This window comes from Mustela putorius, unplaced genomic scaffold (genome assembly GCF_011764305.1).
Source record: "Mustela putorius furo isolate JIRA1106 unplaced genomic scaffold, ASM1176430v1.1 tig00003858_pilon_pilon_pilon, whole genome shotgun sequence".
NCBI classification, from domain to species: Eukaryota; Metazoa; Chordata; class Mammalia; order Carnivora; family Mustelidae; genus Mustela; species Mustela putorius.
The window spans coordinates 56,358,171-56,376,332 of record NW_025422010.1 but is presented as its reverse complement, the minus strand read 5'-3'; the positions used below and the strand labels follow the sequence as shown (position 1 = coordinate 56,376,332).

The window sequence follows — 18,162 nt, the reverse complement described above, 5'->3', positions numbered from 1 at the left end:
GTTCTCAGCATTTCTCTTTGGCATACTTTGTTCAGATATGGGGACAGATAATTATTTTAGCCAATAAGACAAAGGTAGAGTGTCTTAAGGGCTCTTGGGAAAAGATTATTTACTCTTAAGTACAAGAAGAGAACAAATGAACCTGGATAAATAATGGTGTGAAGCCATCAGATCAACTAACACTTACTCTACTTTATCTTTCTATGAATGTGTCACATTTCCTTTCTATTTAAGCCTTTTTGGACATTTTTGAATTTTTCTATCTTCATGTATCGTGAGGTTATTTTATTTCCAAAACCATTCATGAATAAAATTTATCGAGAAATAGTATGCTCCAAGATTATGGTGATGAAGACATAGACCTTATATGCTATCGTCCTGGCCACAGCTGGACTGTGATTGATTGTGATTGATTGATTGATTGTGTTTGATTGATCGTGATTGTGATTGATTGGACTAAGCCTATGTGTCTAATTAGAGGCACCTGAGTAGGTTATGTTGTGAAGGAAGTAGATATGAAGTTTCTGATTAAAGGCTGATCTTCTAGCGACAGGTCAGAACCTGAATAATATGTGGTTTTTTTCGTCCGTCCACTGTTAGGTCTGACCTTCATTAGCTGGTCCGGTCTTCAGTTTGTCAGTGGGTTTACATTTCTTAATTATTTGGTTTAAAAAACATTAGGAAAATGGAAGGAAGGAAGGAGAAAAAAAGAAAGAAATCAGTGGCTCTTTCGGACATTGATGAATTATAATATATATATATTTTTAAAGATTTTATTTATTTATCAGAGAGAGAGCGGGGAGAGAGCGAGCACAGGCAGACAGAATGGCCGGCAGAGGCAGACGGAGAAGCAGGCTCCCTGCCGAGCAAGGAGCCCGATGTGGGACTCGATCCCAGGACGCTGGGATCATGACCCAAGCCGAAGGCAGCTGCTTAACCAACTGAGCCACCAAAGCGTCCCGAATTATAATATTTTAATTCAAATCTTGATTTAGATTAACTCAATACAATCCTAGCTAACAGCATCAGGAACTCCCGGCTCTGATCCTCAGCCTTCTGGCAGAAGACATTTGTAGAATCTACCCAGATTGCATGGGGAAGCTGACGATTGTTTACTAGAATGTTTCTGTATATTTCTCAGAATGTTTCTCTATATATGAAGCGGCATGAGTGTCTCAGGAATCACCCACCCTCCCTCATGCTTATTCGGTGGTGTGAAGACCTCCAGTAATGCTCGTGTTACAGCACTGACACTCATTTGTGTAATGGTGTACTTAATTCTGAGACTCTCCATTCTCACACAGTCATGTGCCATTCACTATTCACAATTCCTTGCTCTTTCTGTGTATGGGAAAGATTTCATGTACTTTTTTTTCTGATGTGAGGACAATGCAGTTCTAGTAATCCCTGCATTTATATGATGACTAGTCTCATCAGTCCAGGTCAGTCTACGTTTTTGGTTATGGCATAGATATAAAGACTGCTCGGTTCCAGCCAATCTGATGTTAATCCCTCTTACCCTCCAGGGAGGACAAACATTTCTTAAGTAATGACTAACTTTGTGTCTAATCCTCTCTCCCTCTCCCTCTGCTGCTTCTGTCAGCTCATGCTCACTCTTTCTCTCTCAAAAAATAAATAAAAAAGAAAAGGAAGTACTTTGTGTCTATATTCAAAGCAAATCTAGTTGGCCACTTTGCATAGGTGTTTTATAACATATCTTCCATTTAATGAAATCACACATTTCTGTTAATCGTATTCTACTTGACATACATAAGTTCCGACCCTAGGTTCTTTCGAAAACGTTACCCTGTCTCAGTGTAACTTCTGCAGTTGTGATTTTCCTTTTCCTGATGCAATAATCAGCGTAGCGAATGCTGACCTGGGCCCTCATGCCATACAGCACAAGTCCTGGAACCTAGTGTTGAACATACACGTACAGATAAAAAAAGCACAGTTGCAACCCAGAGTGGAGCTTCATGTGATATCGAGACAGGAGACAATATCCCGTAAAAAGTTAGATTCCTACATACACACTAGAACACAGATGAAACTAGAGGACATCGTGCAAATGACGTGTCACTTACAGAAGGAGAAATACCGCATGATCCCACCCACATGAGGTATCTAAAGTCATCAGAGAGCAGAATGGTGGTTAACAGGGCCCGGACAGGGAGGTGTGGGGAGTTGCTCAAGGGGTGTAAAGTCTCAGCACGTGCAAGACAAATATTTCTTGAGATCGGCTGTACCACATCCTGCCTGCCGTTTACAAACTGTGTTAAGTACTTTACAATCAAAGAAGGTAGGTCTCGAGTGTTCCTAATTTTAAAATTTTAAATTTAAAAAAAATACTTAATGAAAAACACTTATGTTTGGTTTTGACTCAGGTTATAGAGGCATGTAACATTTATGTAGCAAATGGTAACAAATAAAGCTTGTTTGTGAATTTAAACATGAAGTAAGCCTGAACTAGACATCATGTAGTCGATTTAGCTCTCACCGACATTACTTGTAATTTCTGTCCTACTACCCTTCCCTGTTATGATGAAAAGCAGTGAACATGCATACGGTCCCAACACTGTATCTTTCTGATATCTGTGGTTGCCTCCTTACAATAATTGCATACGTAAAACTTAAAATATTAAGTTTTTTAGACATCAGTCATAATTTTGGCACCATTTTACCGTAAGCGCCGTTCATTATTTCTGAACCTCTCTAATTGTTACAAAAATTTTTTTAACTAAAAACAGCCTTAGTAATCAACACATAACTTCGGATTATGTAGCTCATAATAATAGCTATAACAGAATCTAATTATAAATTTAATGAAATAAGTGTATTTAGGTAATAGATAAACCAAGGAGAAGAAAAGGAGTTTAATTTAGACATTGCCCTCTCTTTCTGTATTTTACTAGATTCCTGAGCAGAAAGACTGAATTAAGAAGCAGCCAGAAGGCATAGACGCTGAGTGGAAAAGCTCTTCTCTTTTTAGTAACTTTTGTGCCTGTTTTAAATTGATCATTTGTTTCTTCAGCTAATCCCCAAGTAGAGGGTATGTCCTTTCCACTTGTAGGATTCTCTTACAGAAGTTGAATTCCCTCCTTATCACCTCAAACCAATAAGTACTTTATTTTCCTTTTGCTTGTTGTTAGGAAAAAGGAAAAAAAAAAATAGCTCATACCACTTGCTGGAGCTGTCTGCATTTTAATCCAAGCCTATGAACGGACATCAGAGTGCCCTTATGATATTTTGCACAAAAGGCTCAGTGTTCATGGCTGTACTCAGAGAACCCAAAATAGCATTCTGTAAGCAGTGACATGCTGGTGGTGTGGTAGTAAACGAGCAAGTATCTCCAGCTCAGAGCACTGTGACACATGTTCATGTTTGAGGAGAAGCCTGGGAAGCAAAGTAAGAACCATCTCTCCTCCTCGTCCTCATGCGTTTACCATGAATTTTGAATGTCAATGTTTGCAGAACTCCTAGAACTTGAAGATAAGGTAAGGATGTGAGAATTAGGCATATTTGAATTATATAAATTGTCTTATCATGAATATTGGGCCAGAAAGGACTTTAGAAGTGCTTTGCTACTTAGTGCTTCAAAAGAGAAAAAAATTCGAAAAATTTAAAATCACAATGTATATATTGAACTGTCTCTAAAATAAATACTTATGAGACCAGATGGCCATCTCTACCATTCAGATTGAGGAAAATAAAAGTTGCTCATTCCAGAACATTTAAAATGTTAAACTTCTTAGGAGGAATGTATCACCTTTATTTATTTTCTTCCTCTAGGATTTTGTTTTTAATTTATCATGTATTTATCTTTGTTCTATCAGATGCTATGGACAATAAAATCACCTTAAAGATGCAAGGAAAATATAGAGTAAATATTTTTAATTCAATTAATAACTTCTTAGGAAATGATATTCAGTATGGAGCTTTCTGCATATCTGAATAAAATTAAATGTTTCTTTGAAGGACAGTCAATTCTCAAAGTTGACATATAAATACTTTATTTTCTTCCTTTTTGTCAGTTGTTTGGGCTATCAAACTTTTATGAACTTTAGAAAAGTGTTAAGGCAAAAAAGCTAAAGTAATTAAGAATATAATAGTAATAATATTAATGAGAAGTGAACAATTGGGCAAATTATCAACATATTCAAATGTGCATGTATTAATTTGCAATAAATTATATCCATCACATGTAATAAAATAGCTGATTCAAGAGATATGAAAGACACAATAATATGAAAGACATGAAAGTGTAAATTACAAAAATTCAAATTGTGAGATATTTAATATTGCTTCAGCTTTAATTTATTGCAAGTAAATTTAATTTATTGCAAGTTTCTAATTTTAATAAAATACTTTAATGTAAGCTTGCACCAAAGGGATTTAGTAAGTCTGTAACTAGCATATAAAAAACATATGAAGAGGTAACAACAAAAATATCTAAATAGAATGGCAAATGTTTTCTTTATGTTAATTTATATTGTAGCTCAAAATAATTAATTTTTTGAACTAATATATCTATACAGAAGACATTTATGTAAAATATTTGCATATTAGCAATATAAATTTATATTTTGGGGACATTTACAATATCAAGTAATGTAATAAAATAATATGCATTCATATAATATCCTTCATTCCAAATTCTATATATGTTAGATATCTAAGTACACATGTACAAGTAGATATGTACTTACAATTTTTAGTTTGAAAATATTTAAATTTTTATATAATGTGGACATTTCTGTTTACCAAATTTTGTAACCAATAAAGCTGTACCCCAAAAAGAATAAACATTTTAAAATTGAAAGTCTAAAATTATTTAATTTTTACAAACAGCAAGTTTACAAAATCTAGAAGTCATCTCTAGATGACTTATTCTCTTATTTTTTATATGCATTTTCTGCTTTACCAAGGCTTTGTAACAATGACTGAAATGTCTCAGAACATTATGTAAATTATATCTTCATTTTCCATTCTCAATTTTAATAATTCTTTGTGTCCTAATAAAATATTGAAATATTTTTACTTCTATACTTAAACGCACTGCCTCTCTACCTCTCTCACACACACACACACAAACACACACATATACAGACTGGAGATCTTAAAGGGTATTTCATCTATTCATATATTTTGTTTTGTTTTGTTTTTCCCTTAGAATCCTTCCAATGTACTTATTCCTGGAAACTTTAAAAAAAATTTCAATTAAATTATCGTAAATGAAGATGCTTTAAAATGATTTGCATAAATGTTTCCCAAGCATTCTTTAAAAATCTGACCCATCTTTCAGGAATTTGTCATAATTGAGATACATATAATTAGATAGATGATAATGTATAACTAAATATAAACTGACATTGAATTTTTTGACACTCATGCTCTTAACATGTACCCTTTAAATATTGTTCTTTATGAATATTTTATTTATTTATTTGACAGAGAGAGAGTGTAAAACAAAATTTCCCTATAGTATTAGGCCATAACATCACTTTTCAGATGGATATAATTCTCTTCCTTCTAAATAAGGCTTTTGTCTTTGTGTCTGGATAAGACATTGGTTTTTCTTTGGTTATTTTCTTTCTTTTATCCAACATTTGTAAAATATACCAATTCTATAGACATACCAGGATTTGACCCCAAATTATTAGTCAATAATAAATGGGGATATGTGACAATGGAATATTATTCAGCCATCAAAAACAATGCAGTCCTGCTATTTAAGATGACCTGAGTGGATCTAGAGTGTTTTGTGCTAAAGTACTGACTTCGGTCAGATGAAGACTGATACCCTATGATTTCACTCACCTTGGGATTTGAGAAGCAAAAGAGATGAATGTAGAGGAAGAGGTGGGGGAGAGAAAGGGAGAGAGGCAAGCCATAAAAGAACCTTCACTAATAGGGAAAAATCCAAAAGTTCTTGGAGGGTCGTGGACAGGGACGGGATAAATGGGTGATGGGCATTAAGGAGGGCACTTGTGATGAGCCCTGGGTGTTGTATGTGAGTGATGAATCACTACATGCTCTTACTCCTGAAGCTAACAAACAACCAAAGTTGCAGCTGAATTTTTGACCCAGTAAGTCTCTTTCCTGGGACTTCATCATACGTAAATAATCTAAAAGTAGATAATGAAGAATATCTATGACAACGGGATTATAAATGATGAATTGAGTAACATAATATGCTCTCTATCACAATAAAATCATATATAGCCATTAAAATGACTGTCATAAAGACTATAAAAATGCATATGTGTATTTGCATGCACACACATATACATGTGCCTGTTTTTGTCTATGGACAGATTTCAGATTTTATATATATATATATATAAATATATATATTATATATAATATATATGTATACATACATACACACACATATATATTTTTTATGTGTATATAAATATATTTTTTCACTTGATAATATCAAGACCACATAAATTATTAAAGTTCTATGCCATTGTATAATTTCCCATGCCTCATATTTTTTAAATTTTTTTAAGTTTCTATTTTAATCCCACTTAGTTAACACACAGTGTTATATTAGTTTCAGGTGTATAATACAGTAATTTATTACACATCCATACATCATCCTGTGCTCATCAAACAAGTGCACTCCTTAACCCCCATCACCTGTTTAACCCATTTCCACACCCATCTCGCCTTTGGTAACCATTAGTTTGGTAACCATTAGTTTGTTCTTTATAGTTGAGAATCTGTTCCTTGTTTTGCCTCTCTCTCTTTTTTCCCCCTTTGCTGGTTTGTTTTGTTTCCTAACAAAACCACATATGAGTGAAATCAAATGTTACCTGTCTTTCTCTAACTTATTTTGCTTAGCATAATATTCTCTAGCTCCATCCCCATTATTGCATTAAAACTCAGTGATCTTTCAGTGTGTGTGACTCTTCTTTATCCATCCAATAAATGGACACAGGCTATTTCCATAGTTTGGTTATTGCAGATAATCTGAATTAGTATTTTTGTATTCTTTGGGTAAATATCTATTAGGGCAATTGACGGATTGTAGTGTAGTTCTATTTTTCATTTTCTGAGGAACCTCCATTCCATTCTCCAGAGTGGCTGCACCAGTTTACATTCCCACAACAATGCAAGAGGGTTCCCCTTACTCCACATCCTTGCCAAAACCTGTTGTTCCTTGTGTTGCATGCCATTTTATATAGAGGATGACATATATAAAGTTACTTCTATGAAATTTAAATTTAAACTGTTTTAAAGATACGAAGCAATGTTGTCATTGTGTGTGTATAATAAACAAATGTTTAAAACACACAGTTCTTAAATTGTAAGTATAATTTTTATGAGATTATGTGACACTGTATTATAATTGAACACTTGCATTGTAGGGAAACAGGAATAAGCAATACACTTTTAACACTGTATATATGTAAGTTAAGTATCCAAATTTTAGTAAATTGTTAATTAGCTGCTTTCTACATATTAAGAAACAAAATGATGCTAGGCTTGCTGGATTAAAGAAATAACATGGATTATTTTATATAAGAACATCATCTCTTCACAGAACATATTAACTATTTCTACACATTGTTAAATGGAGTGGCTCATAGTCCACATAATGTAAGCTCTAAGAGGAAAAAAAAGACATCTTTTCAGTCAAACAATTCACTCATTCATCAAACTATACTGAATGCTTTTACATTTAAGCACTGAAAGGAACATCTTTATCTTCTCTGGCATCAATTACAAAGGAATCAAAACCTTAAAGAACCTATTTCATCTTGCTTTTTAAATCCATTTGTTCCTCAAATTAATTATATTCATGATGGTTTCCCTTCCTGAAATTTATATGTATGTTTAACCCATCCCATCTCTTGGAGGTACACTTTTACTGTCTTATAGATTTACAAATGTATCTCTTTTCATTTTTCCTATATACATTTTATTTAGAATTAATGTGATGTGGGGCGCCTGGGTGGCTGAGTGGGTTAAGCCTCTGTCTTCAGCTCAGGTCATGATCTCAGGGTCCTGGGATTGAGCCCGGCATCGGGCTCTCTGCTCAGCATGGAGCCTGTTTTCCCCTCTCTCTCTGCCTGCTTCTCTGCCTACTTGTGATTTCTCTCTCTCTCTCTCTCTCTGTTAAATAAGTAAATAAAATTTTAAAAAGAGAAAGAAAAAAAAAAAGAATTAATGTGATGTACCCAAAGTGCTTATTTTGGGAATTTTGGAGTAGGAGTTTACTTATTCTGTAAGCATGCCATTCATGTTAAAGAGATTTAAAAAAGTCTTCCTTGTGAGGTGTTTCCAGTATTATGTTTACTAAAATACATTCCTTGGTCATTCTCTGTACATAGCTAATAGCATACAATCATGAGATGATAACCCCAGAATGTAAAATAGTTGTAGTAAACACTCTGCTAAGCTAATTCATCTGGTTTCAAGTTTTGTCTTCAAAATATATTTTCATGATCACATACTCTAAATAAATTCAACAAGATATTCTTTAAAAATGTGGACTAGTCAAAAATAATGTGGGCTAGTCACTAAGTTATTTTAACCTGCATTCAGAAAACAAAAACATAAATGATATGGAATTTTTTCAATTAGCAATAATCACACCTCAGATAAACCTCATTGGCTATGATACTGCCACTGCACAAAGATGGAATTTTTTATTTATATGCTTTATTATTTTTAAAAACTTCTCCTTTGAGGTAGACATTCCATATTAGGATCCAAAATTTATTATCATTTTACTCTAAAATTTTTGTGAATGGCTACTGAAATACTAAATTAAACTCCTTATCAATTCATTTTTTCAGTTTTGAAATTGATTTCAGTATCATTTTGACACGTCGAATAATTTGAGAGATTAAAATTTAGAATTTCTTGAATTTATTTTTTAACTCTCAAGTCATGGGGAAGTGTAAGGAAAATGATTATATTATTGCTATTTACTTATATGTTGTTATTATTCATAATAAACAGAATTTGCAGAGTGGTTACTTTGGTGCTTGGTTTATTTTTTCCTTGTAACATCTTTGCTTGTTCTTGCCCATTTAATTGACCTACAAACAGAATCCCCAAACTGCAATTTTTATCTTAAAACATTCTTTCTTAAATCCATACTCCCCAGTGAAGAGATCTCTGCTTTTTTTCTATTAGCATCTACTTTGAATGACTCATCTATTCTTAGATTCTTCAGTTCTAGACTCTGATCACTCTTCAGTCCATTCTTTTCTGCTTCAGTCCTTCCTAAAACTTCTCTTTAGTTATTCACCAAGATGTACCATTTTTTGTTTGTTTTTCTTTTAATTGACAAATGGTATGAGAAACCAAATCTGGGCACTAAGGGTGCATGTTAGTTTTGGTGATAGGTAAATTACCAATGATGTTGGTGTGACCTCTTTTGGTGACAAGTTAAGAAAGATACCTATTTTCATGTTCATTTGTTAACATTGATTTTTCTAATTAAATACAATTCACTATGGAACTTTACTTTCCTGATACCATGAGTGTTGTCAACTATTAAATCTTTCTACTATACAACTATAATTGTCATAATCCTGTCCGATCTCTTTAAACATTTGAGTATATATGTCAAAAATTAACTGTCTTCAAAAATTAGTTTTATATTTTTATGCAATAGATAGTACACTGGTAAACAGTGTTTTACACCACATTTTCTAAATTCTGATTTATTTCTTTAGGGTAGACTTTCAGACATGAATTCAGTAGATAAAATGGTGTAAAATCTTTAACACTCCGGAAAAATATTTTCTAATTTAAACATATCATTTCAGTTTATTTTGCTGGTATGAGAAACAGCTCATGACAAGAAGTCATAGATTAAGAGCTTTGAGATTATAAGAAGTAAGTGCCCCTCGGGCAAATAATATATATTAATTAAAAAAGGAAGAAGTAAGTGCATATAGTTGAGAGATTTAAGATGTAGACTTGACCATAAATGAAGTTTGAATATGTATGGAAGGTAATGTAAACACTGAAGGGGGGTTCCTTATTCAAGTTACAGTTTTTGAATGGGTCCTGTATCCATTCAATGAGAGAAAGTGATGAAGAGGAATGAGCAATAAGAGATAAGGGTTTCTCTGTGGGCCGTGAGACTTTGAAATGCATCTTGGAAAATAGATCTATAGATAACAAAAGAGATAAATATGGACCGCTGAGAATCCTTAGTAGTGCTTTGGTATATAGACAATAATTGAAGCCATAAAATCTGCAGACATTATTGCACATATAGAATGAGTAAAGCATTTCTGAAGAATGGATCTTTAGTATTTAAGGAAGAGAACAATAAAATGAAATAGAGATTTTGAGGTGAAGGAGAAGCTTGAAAGTGTGTAGAGCTTTGCAAGCCAAAAGAGAGAGAATTCTTAAAAAGGGAACTGCAATTATGATGAAAGCAACAATGTGCTATGCCACTATAAGGTTAATTTCAAAAAATAAAGAAAAAAAAATTATTGAATTTTGTTAAAGAAATCCCCCTCTTGACCTGGATGGATTGGTTGCATTGTAGTATTGGTGGGGGGACAAGCCAGATTGCATTTTTGTGTAGATTGGATGAGAAAAATATGGAGAGAGTGAATGGACATTTATTCCATTTCTCTGAGATTTATTTTTTTTATGTTGTGCCTTTTGAATTAATACCCTAATAATCTTTTAATCTTATTTTCTATACCCATGCTTTGTTTTTCTGCTTTGATCAGATTTTTCTTCAAATTTACCTTTCAAAATTTCCTCCTATACATACCTTTAAAAAATAGCCAGGAATTACAGTTCCTGTTCTCTAAACACACTATACTTCTTTCATTGAGGAAGTCCTTTATTTATCTAAGGAGATTTTGGGTTTCTTCCTTTCTGTTGTTGTTGTTGTTGTCTACCACTCCTGCCATTTGTTGTTGCTTCTTTTCAGTTATATTTTTATGTTTTCTATTTGTTTTGGACTTTTTTTTTCAACTGGCATCTTTCCCTACAAGGAACCTCATGTATATATAAGAATAAGGAACATAAAAATTGTTTGCGAAGTCTTTTTGTATGAGTGGGGAATGGAGACTGAATACTGTCAGAATTCATTAGATATTTTTATGGCAATGACCAAGGTGATTGATTTAGAGATCCTCAAATATTACAGTTTTCCTCTTGAGGATATATATTTCTCTATTAAAGGAAATTGATAGACAGACAGGTAGGGAGAGAGAGAGAGAGAGAGAGAGACTTCAACTTACAAGTTGGTGGAAATCAACTTTCCTATATTAAGATGTGACAACAGACCTATATAGTAATGGTTTATTCCTCTGCTATCTCTAAAGTGTCTTAGGTCCCGTGACTACTTATACACAATTCTACTCCTTTCTCCTACCAGATCCTGACATTTCATATAATAGAAACTGTACACATTAGCCTTCCGTGTATTAACCTGAAGTTATTTATAATATTTAGGAAATATTTCCCATTCCCAATTGCCTTGAATTGGACAGAGCTCTTACCTGAATGATTTAGTGTGTGTATTTACAGTCACTTCTTTTATTATTATTCTTCTATTCTTGTAGCAATGGGGACATAGTGGCTCCCTTCTGCACTTTAGGAAGAGATTAATTAGAATTTTCCGAAGAAATCTGATTAGAAATATTTAAATAAATGCCACGTTTTTGTGATATGATAATAACTACCTTTATTGAACATTTGATATGCTTCAGGTCCAGCTTGTTATTTTTTTGTGACTTATCACAGCATACCTAGAAGTTACGTATGCTATCTCATTTTGCAGTTGGAGAAACTCAATCTGAGTGTTTAAGTACTTAGACTAGTGTCATGCAGCTGTATTATTATAGAGACACAAATCTTTACATTTTATACAGATTCTCCTGAGTGGTCAATACTAATTTAATATTAATATTAAATGAATATTTAACTAAGTACTATAATTAAGAAAAAGAACAAGATAGAAATTATATAGTCCATTTGACTTAATTCCTATTTTCAGTTTGTATTACTTATAAGAACCATCTATTGTGGTATAATTTGGCAACCAGAAAGTTACTATTGCATAATCAGGACATAGAGTAAAAGTCTGAGAACCCATGCAAATTGTTCTCTTGAAGAGAGAGAAAAGCAGGATAAGGTGGGAGATACGGACTTGAAATATTCAAAATGGCCATGTTGTGCTCCTCCACTTTGCAGAGCAATCTCCAGACAAGTGACTCCCATGTGGTCTCCTAAAGGTAATGTAGAGTGTGCCCAAGACCATCAGCTGAGCTGTGGCAAAATATTTTAAAAATCTATTTATATTGATGTTTTACCTCATACTCTTATATTTCAATTTTGAGTATGTTTTTATGAAATGTCTTTATGGTGGTAAAAGTTGTAGAAGTAAATGATTAGTATATAAATACGTATTATAATATTGGAGTTTACCCTAAGCAGTTTTTTCATAGGAGAATAAATATGAAAATTTGGAAACCACTGTCCTAGAAATAAACCCTGGCCATTGTTTACCCATATATTTCTTTTTTCTTTTCCAAAATGGCATCCATATCCTGGAAAATGGTTTCCCTCAAGGTTAAGGGAACCAGCTCTGAAGGAAGTAATCTGCTTGGATTTAATTCCAGCCTGACAAATTATTACATAGCTAAGCAAATCTAGTTAACTTCTGTGTGCTCACTGTCTGCATTTATGAAATATCAATAATAATGGACATATACCATATAACTGTTGTAAGGGAAATCACTTAAAGAATGGCATACTCTTTGTATAGTAATAGTCATGATGTAAGCCACCAATATATGTTAGACGTAATGGTTGTGGTGGTGGTGGTATCCTTGGACAATTTGCCTTATAATCATCTTGGAGCTTGTTAAAATCTCCTAAATGGTGAATCAGAATCTTTGGAATATGGAATCTACATTTTATTTAGCTTTGTGGTTAATTCTAATGTGAATAAGGTGAGTAAGTCATTTCCTAGAAATTGAGGGACTGAATCAACCAAGTTATTGATTACTTTACACTTATGTAAAGAAAAAGGAATTCTCTTCATGCATAATGAAAATTTTAAAGTAGAAAAATGTAACCATCTCCAGCATAAAATAATAGTTTTGTCATGTTTGTTCATGTTTTAAAATAATAATTACTGCAATTGTCAAAGTGTTTTCACATGGCAGCTAAAACGCTTTAATATTTTAACCAGTTCATATGAATCAGGTACTATGTGGTTCTATGATACTGTTATAAATGTTTTAAGTTTTGCATTGATTCTACACACAAACACACACACACACACACACACACAAATAGAGTGTATGACTTTAATTTTTTTTTCTATTCACTAAGATTTAGGTCTTTAAAAAGTCATGTTTGTATTATGTCTTTTTCAATACAAAATTATATTTTCCACACCATTTGGCAGTGGTGCTTACTAAGTATTGCTTTTGATGGTAGAATACATTTATAGCTATTATAGTTATAAAGAATATGTACTGAAAGCAATTGATAATTGGAGAAGGGAACATTTAGATGATATATTTGACTAGGTATTATGTAGCTACTAATACAATATCAGCAAAAAAAAATGTCAAATAGAGTGCAACTGTGTCTTTATTTACTGTAGTAAGCAGTAGGTAGAAAGATTTTCAATGAGTGAAAAACAAAATAATATATGCATAATGGAAATTGAAGACCAAATAAATAATTCTGAAATAAGTTCTTGGGACAATAGGATGCATTGTTGTGAGGAAGAAAAATATTTTTTCTTTTCTTGTTTCTATGGTGATATATAAATTTAATTTGTCAGATACCACTTATGTTATGAGAATAATTAACTGATAGGCTTTCATATTTATCCAAATAATGTTTCTGGATTGTAGAATGTGGAAGCAAAAAATGCTTCACTTTGCTATGATTGTGGAAGTTCTCACTCTTTACATAGATGGTAACTGGTGATTTTGACAAAGTTCCATGATTTATTTCCCAGATCAAGAAATCTCCAAAAGTGGGGTGCTTGGGTGACTCAGTCATTTAAGCATCTGATTCTTGATTTTTGGCTGAGCTCATGATCTCAAAATCATGGGACTGAGCTCCATGCAGGCTCTGTGCTCCATGCAGGCTCTGTGCTCCATGCAGGCTCTGTGCTCCATGCAGGCTCTGCTTGAGATACTCTCTCCCTTCCCCTCGTCCTTTGCCCCTTCCCCCACTCACACTCTCTCTACGATAAATAAACGTTGTTAAAAAGAAAGACATCTCTAAAATGCACCTTATAATCATTCTTTGAAATTTTTACTTTCCTAAATTTATTTATTCTTATTTTTAGCATTGAAAGTCATTACTTACTGGTTCTATATTATCTGAAAGCTGTGTAAGATTAAACTGATAATAAAGGAAATTTGTGATATATATTATATATTCTAATTGGTGGATCAGTGGTATATCTAAGTGAATTATAATTAAGTCTTCAACACATATAGAATTCACACACACACACACACACACACACACACACACACAGCATGACCCTTGACATAAATGAAGTTTTCCTTCTGCTTGATTTCTAAGTTTGTTTGTTTTTTAAATTTTATTTATTTGAGAGAAAGAGCACAAGCAGGGGTAGAGGGAGAAGCAGGCTCCCACTGAACAGGGAGCCCAACACAAGGCTCTATCATGACCTGAGCTGAAGGCAGACACCCAACAGACTGAGCCACTCACGCTCCCCTTTCTATTTGTTTAGACAAAATTTTTGTTGGTGAGTGTAATGCAACTTTGATTCCTTCTAGTCATAAAAATTAAAAATGAATCAGATTCAACTAATTATAAAAATAAAATATACTTGGGATCAATTAAAGCTAAATCTACTCTTATAAAACATAATACAGTAATCCAAATTATGACAATTCCTCAACTCAATTTATATAGATATAATATCCTAATGCCAAAAGAGACAATGTAGGAAAGAAATAGTAGAATAATTTTGCATATGATATTAGCTAGAAATCACCATATGCTATATAGTCTATATTGTATAACTTAGAATTTATATTCTATATAACATTTATACCAACAACATATATCATAGATAATATATAATATAGATTATACTTTATGTATTGTTTTGTTATGCATTTTATACATACAAAGTGGTGTGCATACATTAGGAATGCAAGCATGTCTCAATATTATTGAATCTATTCTCTCTATTCTGTACCTTATCAGACCAAAGGAAAAGAAAGTAACCATATGGTAATCTCAATTCATAGTCTCAATTTTAAATAAGCACATATTGATAACAAAAAATTTATTTTTTTTCAAGATTTATTTATTTGAGAGAAAGAAAGAGGGAACATGTGAGTGGGAGAGGGGCAGAGGGAGGGAGAGAATCCTCAAACATATTCCCCCGCTGAGCGTGGAGCTGGTTCTCAGGGCCCTAAGATAATAACCTGAGCTAAAATCAAAAGTCAGAAGCTTTAACTGACTGAGTCCCAGACATCTTAACAAAAACTCCTTAAAGCTAGAAATACTCACTAAAATCCTCTCCATGTGAAAATTTGGAAAATAGTGGGAATTTTGGAATTTTATGTGTGCATATATGCCTGCATGTAATGAACTTTTAAGTTACTTGTTACTTGATGTTGTGAGATAAGAGAGCCTTTGGCTGTCGCCCACCATATCCCATGTGCATTTGACTTTTCAGAGTTTCCTCTATGGCACTCAACTCAAACACGTGGTTATAGGCTCTGGATTTGAATTGGGAGTAGAAATCTACAGGACTGAACATACAAGTGTCCACGATAGTAATTCAACTCAGTTTTCCCGAACTAAATAAGTTGAATTAAATCCATCAGTCCGGTAATTATTAGGAAGTTAGGATTTAACAGTTGGGTTAGTGGGCAGGAGAAGGAAGAAATATAATTATTAGTACTGTTGGAGATTTAGGTATATCTATGTTTTAATCTTTAAAAATGTAAACATTAAAATATAACAAAGGGTTATTATTTGAAAAAGGGTATTATTTGAAATCACAAGGAAAAATTAAACTCTGTGTGAAAGATTTTAAGTATTTGCTTTAAAATTCATGAGGGGGTTGCCTAGGTGGCCCAGTCAGTTAAGCATCCAAGTCCTGAGTTCAGCTCAGGTCATGATCTCAGGGTTGTGAGATTAAGCCCCGTGTGAGCTCTGTGCTCAACAGGGAGTCTGCTTTCTCTCCCTCTCCCTCTGCCCCTCCTCCCACTCTCTCCTCCTGAAATAAATAAATAAAATCTTTTAAAAATAAAAATAAATAATTAGTGAGCAAATGACCAGATAATTCATTCATTACCTAAAATTGTGGAGCAGATACCCTAGAAATATCAAGACTGGGTTGAACTACAGAAACCAAGCCTTGACATACACACAGGAAGGAATAGCTGAATTATATGGGCTATGGAGATTTCTACCCTATTTAATGAACCTTAATATCTTAACTTGGAAATGGCTGATTATCTTGGACTGTTGTTTGGAATAATGTTTTTGAAATTAATATGCAAATGTACTTGTCCCTGGGCACATCATATTTCTCTCCAACCCTGACCCTGTTCAACTTGTATTCTTTCAGGTTAGGTATTTTTATCTCTTTTATTACTCAGACAAGACTTTATTCCAGTTATTATCTATAGCTGGCCTTTGTGACTCCTTTTTTCCCATTAGTTTATATAAGCTCACTTTGATCTTCTTTCTTTTCTTTTTAAATGGAGGTTAATAATTAGTATCTCACAGAATTACAAAGAAAATTAACAAGAGAAAACATGAAGTACATATTATGTTTCCAGGAATATAGTTGGGGATTGTATTAGGGGGCTAGGCTATCTAGCCAAGCAGCTACCACTTCTTTACCTCGTACCACAAATATTTAATGAAAGTCATGAGGGTACACTATTGAGTTCCATACAGTTACCAGTGCCCTAAGCTTGATTGAGGTTCTGCTGTCTCATAGCTAGAATATTGGAGTGCCAAAAGAAGGGAGGGATAAAAACAAAGCCTTTTACTGCTCTATTTCTGAGGTGAAAGCCATCAATTACTTACAGATAGTTAGGAAACTAATCACATAATCCTGCCAAATTATAGGAATGATATTGATGAGCAATAGTATGTCTCCTACAGTGATTAAAAGATGTTAGTTATTTTTATTACTCTCTGATGTCTCTTCCCTGCCACTTCAGTGTACTAATCATCCAGAGGTTAGGGATGGATTATGAAATCCTAACGAATTAAAGGTAATGTTTTCTTAGAGCAATGGAGTGAAAGGGAAGATATCATGATAACAATGACATAACTGAGTGTAGAATCACCAAGTGCTCACTTAGAATTTCTGCCTGTAAGTTTTACAGGTAGCTACCTCAGTATTTCTAAACCCACTTTTGACATTCCCTACACCATCTCTCTTGAAATCCAGTTGGCCCCTCTTTTATCCCTTGAGTCCCTTTATAATGTCTGGTAGAGCAGTAGCATGGGTGATTGTGAGAGGTTTATACTATAGCTCCAAGTCTAATTTTTTTAATATAACAGACACAGGTTCAATATCCATTCCAAAAAAATGTACTGTATATTTGTGTAAACCTATTTAAGACCTTGTCTATTTACTTAAATACAAAAGTAAGTATATTAATGCTGGGAAATGTTAGGTTGTTGAACTGTTTCAGCTGAACTATCTTGAGAAATCGGTATTGTCTGTTATGTTAATTCCTGCCTTCATGTCTGCCTTTATATTTAATTTTATAGAGCTATATAGTTTTTACTTTAATCAGTTTTATTTTAATCATTTAATATGATGTTAGCTTTTAATTAAATATTTTGCATCTTTATCAGCGCTTGAAAACATCTGCAATTCCAGACATTGAAATTTTGCTTCTCTGGATCTATTGGGTTGGGCCCTTGCCTGTTTCTCACTCACTTCAAGGTGCCTATGTGTTCAGAAGTTAGATGTGCTTATTTAAAAGAACAAACTGAGGGTTGCTGGAGGGGAGATGGGTGAGGCATGGACTAGACTGGGGATGGACATCCAGGAGGGCCCTGGTGATAAGCACTGGGTGTTACTGTAAAGTGATGAATCTCTAAATTCTACTCCTGAAACCAGTACTACACTATATGTGAACTAACTAGAATTTAAGCAAAGACCTAAAAACATAAGTTGAC

The 18,162-nt window shown here is 33.4% G+C and overlaps 1 protein-coding gene and 1 non-coding gene across 2 annotated transcripts in view; one reads left to right on the top strand and one right to left on the bottom strand.

Moving 5' to 3' along the window:
• The first annotated feature begins 3,335 nt into the window (after positions 1 to 3,335).
• The window catches only part of CDH19 (cadherin 19), a 95,321-nt gene continuing 80,494 nt past the window's right edge, over positions 3,336 to 18,162 (top strand). Inside the window, exon 1 of the mRNA XM_004745613.3 lies at positions 3,336 to 3,494. The gene's annotated coding sequence lies outside the window, so the exon portion shown is untranslated. The remainder of the gene's footprint in view (positions 3,495 to 18,162) is intronic.
• LOC123387715 lies at positions 8,516 to 8,652 on the bottom strand. The gene has a single exon (XR_006602214.1). It is a non-coding gene; the product is annotated as a U4 spliceosomal RNA (small nuclear RNA).